Genomic DNA, 6,424 nt, shown 5'->3' with positions numbered 1-6,424 from the left:
TAAATTAATTAATTAATTAATTAATTAATTAATTTAAAAAGTGGAATCTTAAAAAAAAAAAAAGAAAAGAAAAGAAAGTTATACCTTATAGTTGCTGGGGCTCGAAAGTCCAATATCAAGATGCCAGCATCTTGTGTGGACCTTAATGCTGTATCATCCCACAGCAGAAGACATACGGGCAAGAACATGTGAGGGCAAGAGATCAAACTCACAGCCTCAAGCCCTTTTATAATTTGCATTAATCCATTCATGAGGGCGGCACTATCATGATCTAAACACCTCCCATTAGGCCCCACATCCCAACACTGTTACATTGAAGATTAAGTTTCCAGCACATGTTTTTTGGGTATACATTCAAACACTAGAAATCATGGAATTCCCAGTCTTCCCAAGGTTGAAAGGCACTTAAGTATTAAGGTAATATTTATGTCATAACGGGCAACTTCAGGGAATAATTTCCCTCTCAGTTGCAATTGTTTAAATAACGTAGATTTTAGCTTGGGTGTGGTGGCTAATGTCTGTAATCCCAACACTTTGGGAGGCTGACATGGGCAGCTCACTTGAAGCCAGGAGTTCGAGACCATCTTGGACAACATGGCAAAACCCCATCTCTACAAAAAATACAAAAATTAGCCAGGCATGGTGGCACACACCTGTAATCCCAGCTACTCGGGAGGCTGAGGTATGGGAATCACTTGAACCTGGAAGGCAGGTTGCACCACTGCATTCCAGCCTGGGTGACAGAATGAGAGCCTCTCTCAATAAAAAATTAAAAATTAGATAAATAAAACGTAAAACATATATTTTACCTGGATCACTAACTGGATTTTTCTTTTCACAAGCCTTGATAAGAGTATTCTGAATTATCTTTATAATCTAAAGGAAGAATTTTAAAACTAAGATAGTAGTAGGTCTCAGTGCCTCAGAGTCAGCAGAATCTCTGTACACATTTATTACGTAATTATATGTTGCATTTTTGCTCTTATACTGTGCAAATGTTTTTCCTAACACTAAAGATGATTAAATTTGATGCAATCTAATATTTTCTTCATAAGATCCCTAACTTTTCAGTTACCACTTCTATGATATAAAATAGTATCTAATAGGATCCTGGAGATCTCTGGTGGCATTGGTTGATTATTCAAGGCACTCCAAGATCATTTAACTCAGGCCCTTGAAGGGAAGCCTGCTGTGGGCCTCTGAAAAAATAAGAAGGGTGCACAGGAGGAAAGTCATTCTTTTTTAGTTGGATGTTTTCCAGTCTAAAGGTGGTTCTGAGAAGACCAAGAGACTTTTTGGGACCCTAAGGAGGCAAGCCTATAATGTAGCAAACATGCCAAGGTTGACAGTGCTAAAATCTGCAAGCATGCTGCCCCTAAGCTTCTTATTACATGAGATACTACATGTCTTTTTGCTCAGCCACTTTCAGTTGTATTTTTGCTACTTGCAGCAGATCTCCTTAATAAAATAATCTATCAAAGCTTCCACATAATCAATGAGACAAGAGGTTCAATCCACATAAACAGGATAAACCAGACACAAAGAACCATACTGGATAACCCCATATACCAAAAAATGTCACTAGTTTCAACATAGACATAGCAGTGTATCCCATGCAAAGTATTTATATAGAGTAGATCCAATGCAAAGAGGTCCTCAAGGCATTTATTATCTAGTGGCTACATAAGGTTAATGAAAACAATAAAAACAGATAAAAGCTACAGAGCTTATATCAATAGTGTTTCAACTTAAATACATAAGCAAATGGTCAGTTGGGCTACTTTGTGTTCTGGTTGTCTATGGTTTCAAACCAGCCACTCCAAAGCAGCAAAATGTATTTACTTATGAATTTGGAATAAAGGCAGTGCTCAGCAGGGACAGCTTGTCTCTGGTCTATCAGCAACAGCCAGGGCATCTGAAGGCAGGATGTTGTAATCATCTGTATTAGGCTGTTCTTGCATCGCTATTAAAAAAAAAAAAAAAAAAAAAAAAATACCTGGTTGGGCACGGTGGCTCATGCCTGTAATCCCAGCACTTTGGGAGGCCGAAGCAGGTGGATCACTTGAGGTCAGGCGTTTGAGACCAGCCTGACCAACATGTTGAAACCCGGTCTCTACTAAAAATACACAAATTAGCCAGGAGGTGGTGCACTACAGGTGGTGCACTCTTGTAGTTCCAGCTACTCAGAAGGCTGAGGCAGGAGAATCGTTTGAACCCAGGAGGTACAGGTTGCAGTGAATCAAGATTGCACCACTGTACTCCAGCCTGGGTGACAGAGTGAGACTCTGTCTCAAAAAAAATTTTTTTAAATACCTGAGGCTGAGCAATTTATAAAGAAAAGAGGTTTTAACTGGCTCATAGTTCTGCAGGCTGTACAAGAAGCATGGTGCTGGCATCTGCTTCTGGTGAGGCCTCAGGAGGCTTACAATTATGGCAGAAGGTGAAGACGAAGTAGGCATCTCACATGGCAAGGGTGGGGGAGGTGCCAAACACTCTTAAACAATCAGATCATGAGAGAACTCACTATTTCATGAGGATAGCACCAAGACATGAGGGATCTGCCCCCATAACCCAAACACCTCCCACCAGGCCCCACCTCCAACAAAGGAGATAACACTTCAACATGAGATTTGAAAGGGACAAACATCCAAATCATATCACCATCCAAAAACCCAGTATTCAGGGAGAACTCAAATACCTGGGGACTGTCACAGCTGAGGCTCCTGAGACATCTATTCCTGTGAGCCCTCTCCACAAGGTCTCTCCAGCATGCTGAATTAAGGGTAACTGGACTTCTTACAAGATAAATGTTCCAAGAGGAACAAAGGCAGGCAGGAGCTGTCTTATTTTATGACCTAAACTTGGAAATATGTGTAGCCTCAATTTCACCTCATTCTGTTCCTCAGGACAGTCACAAAGGCCCTTCTCAGTTTAAGGAAATGGAAATCGACTCTATCTCTTGAAGGACGAGTAACAGAAAGAGCATGTGGGACCAGAAATATTAATGCACCCATTGCTGATACAGTCTACCTGACTATGACATCATAGGTGCTTCTCAGTTACAGCCAAAGTGATGTCTTCAAAGAGACAGATTTTTAATCAAATCTTAAATAATTTGAGAGACCTTGACTGTCATACGAACTCTATTTTTCAAGATAACACTATTTTAAAGCAGTCATATACGTGTACAGTTTATATCCAGAAGCAAAAAAACAGATAGTTCTACTGAGAACTTCTCAATGGCTTCACTATCTTAATTTATAAATAACCCAAATCCAATCCTTGTTCCCCTTATGTACATCATTCAAATAATCTTAGGAGTAAACATTGTGGAAGCTTTTTTTGACACAGAATTTGACTAAACAAACACAAATACCTTCAACCTTTAAACCTTTCCTCAAGCTTAGATGAAGCTAAGTTATAAATAAACTCCAGTGGATTTAATACAGAGAAAAAAGTCAGCCTTAAAGTTCTTGCTTTGATATAAAATGCAGCTCTTTTATGTCAGAGACTTCTGTCCCTTGTGTTCAACACACTATTGTAGTCTCCACCCTGCTTACAGCACTGCTTTACAAATAATAAAATGAATGCATAAATAAATAAAACTGGCATCTATACAATGCTTTACAGTTTATAAGGCACTTTCATATATTTTGCTTCATAATAACTTGTGACATAAATATTATCATTATTGGATCCATTTAATAAAATAGGAAAGGTGAGAAATCAGTAAGGTAAGTAAATTCCCTGAAGCCACAGATATAGTGAAGGGTAAGAAACAAAAGTTGAAACACAAATTCCTATCTTATCAAAAAACCCATGCCCTTTTCACTGATTATTAATAACTTTTACATATTTTCATGACTTTCACCAGGGTATTCATTTCTGGCATGGATTTTTGCTTTGCTGACCCTCCCAAAATATCCCTGAAGTATGTAAAACTATTGTCCTTGGATGCCACACCTTCACTGTCACGATTATTGTTAAATTTTTAATTACTACATATATTATCTTTTAGCTATTCATCTTTCTTCTTATTTACTTGTTAAATGTTTCTAACATTTCTTCAATGAATATTTTCAACACTAACAGCTCGGATATAACTAAAACTTTTTTTCAACCAAACATGGCTACAATAAGCAGATTATGCAGGCTTTACAATGTTAAGACTGGAAAAAAAATTGTAAAAGAAAGGGTCAGTAATCTAGCATCATGTTAATTTATCAAAGTAATGATAAACACTTAATACATGGAAATACCTAATAACAGAAACCAATTCTGTTACAAGAAAGGGCATATTCATATGCAATGAATGGCCATAATTAGAGTAAATTTGCATATTTACCTTGGGGAAGTTTTAGCAGGGAATTTAATTTGCATTTTGACCCAGAATATCTCTAAAAGAGATATATAAAGAAAATTGAAGGTTTTTTCCAAATCCATGTATGGCAGAGTTTAGAAACTCCCTGGCACTCAGTTTTTCCATATATTAAGGAAAGAATTAAATGTGATAGTGTGCTCTTAACAAGAGCCAATCTTTACCTGAAGTGAATGATATTCTCCTCCTTGTTATTCTCCAAGAACAGAATGCCTCCCAGATCCCATGCTCAGAGAAAACTATTTCGTTGCTGAGACTTCAGAGAAGGAAGGGGAAGGAGAGAATAGAAAAACATAAGTTACCTTGAGAGTTAACTGTGAAACAAAGCTTCCAGATATTTACTGTTTAGAAAACATGGAGACCAGAATGTATCTTCAAGATAATATGCTCTCTTTTTCTAGGAGGTCTGTCTGATGGTTAAACAAACACAAAGCAGACTTGGTGGATTGTATTGGAATCAAGGCTCCAAAAACCACAGTCAGTTTAACACTGCCTAGAAGTCTTGGCAAGACTCCTACCTTTGTCTTCCTTTGCGGGTAACTGTTCAGAAGCAGGATTTAGAGCCTAAAGGAAAGGCCTGAATCCACTTACTGGAACTCTGTGTCTTTGGAGCATGAGAGAAAGAAGTCTTCACCCTGCAAGAAGTTGCAAAAGCAAGGTAGAACAGGAGCATTTCATTGGGGACAAACACCCAACTTGAGAATGAGGAGCAGGTCAAGGAACTAGAACAAGGTGTCATCATCCATGTGCTAGGACAGGTGAGTGGGGAGGTAAGTGATGAAGTCACAAACAAAGCAAGATCCCAGTTCCTGGTAACTGACACAAACACAATCTCTAGATAATTTTGAGCCATCCAAATACTGCCCTAGATTCCTTCACTTTTGCCTCCCTGGAACAGGCACATTCCCAAAGACTGAATCAGCAAACAGCCTGGTGGCGGAGGGAGTTGTTAAGTGATCTTAACATGTAAGTACCACAGGAATATTAAGGAACATGCAAAAAGAATCACTCTCATTACCCTAAATTGTCTCACAGATGAAAGACCAGAAGCCTCTATCAGAGCAGAGCTGCTGGTTGAATTCACTCTCGACAAGTGAAAAAAGCACTGGAAGCTGAAACCACTGCCACAAGGACTGTTTTCCACCAGCGTCACTACTGAAGGAACAGCTGCTGGTTGGTACTGGGAGTAGCTGCTGAGAGTGACAGGATAAGAATCTTTGCTGCTGGGCACTGCTTGAAGCAGCAGGTAGTTTCATGCTGGGCACCACCTTCAGTTCAGAAATCTCCAGCTCACTGGAGATTCCATTTTACTTTAAGATTACGCTTGGGAGAAAAGGAGTTATTCCCCATGTAAGGGGAGGGTAGAAATTGTTGTTATTCATTTTCTTTCTTACTACAGAAAAAAAATAAAAATTACTCATGCCAATAAAAAGACCTGAAAATCACCTAGCCCTCACATTTCTAGCCAGAAGAAAGAGGGACATAGAAAGACAGTCACATACATACAATTGTGTGAAGAACAAGTTCAAAATGAACAGGCTTTGGAATGCCTTTTTTTAAGTGTCATTCTTTTTCTAAGCCTCTAGACTGAGGTAAGTTGTTCCTAATTCTAAAGAATATAAAAATTAATTCTCAACCTTTTCCACAGATGGTAATATTCCTGTAGTCATTGCTATTGTTAAAGGCCAATTAATCCTGTGCTAATTCTATAAATAATTGATTTTTTTTCTTTCTTTAGGTTTTTAGAATATAGATCTTTGCTTTCTGGTTTCGGTCAGTCCTGGTTTTATTAAAATTAATATACCTCAAAAAAAAACTAAATGTGTTAGATGTTTTAAGTATATTTCCAGTCTGTGCAGACTATGACCTCTGCTGGGAATTTTCACTGAATTTGCAGTGAACAGAGAGTTTTAGTTCCATCACAACCTAAAAACAAGAAAATCTGATACCAACACTCAAGTCCATCCACAAATGACCACTTTTTAAAGCAAGAAATATGAACAAATATTATAAATATTTATAATATTTTAATATTTAATTTAACTT

At 38.0% G+C, this 6,424-nt stretch overlaps 1 long non-coding RNA gene across 1 annotated transcript in view; it reads right to left on the bottom strand.

The window, feature by feature from the left end:
• The window catches only part of LOC108512007 (uncharacterized), a 227,282-nt gene that overhangs the window by 80,813 nt on the left and 140,045 nt on the right, over nt 1-6,424 (bottom strand). The window contains exons 2-3 of the long non-coding RNA XR_001880459.1: nt 4,897-5,013; nt 4,543-4,634 (exon numbers count right to left, since the gene is read on the bottom strand). This is a non-coding gene — a long non-coding RNA (uncharacterized LOC108512007). The remainder of the gene's footprint in view (nt 1-4,542; nt 4,635-4,896; nt 5,014-6,424) is intronic.

The sequence above is a fragment of the Rhinopithecus bieti genome, unplaced genomic scaffold (genome assembly GCF_001698545.2).
Source record: "Rhinopithecus bieti isolate Rb0 unplaced genomic scaffold, ASM169854v2 scaffold_28090, whole genome shotgun sequence".
NCBI classification, from domain to species: domain Eukaryota; kingdom Metazoa; phylum Chordata; class Mammalia; order Primates; family Cercopithecidae; genus Rhinopithecus; species Rhinopithecus bieti.
Note: the sequence above shows the minus strand (reverse complement) of the source record. Positions and strands in the feature narration are given on the sequence as shown.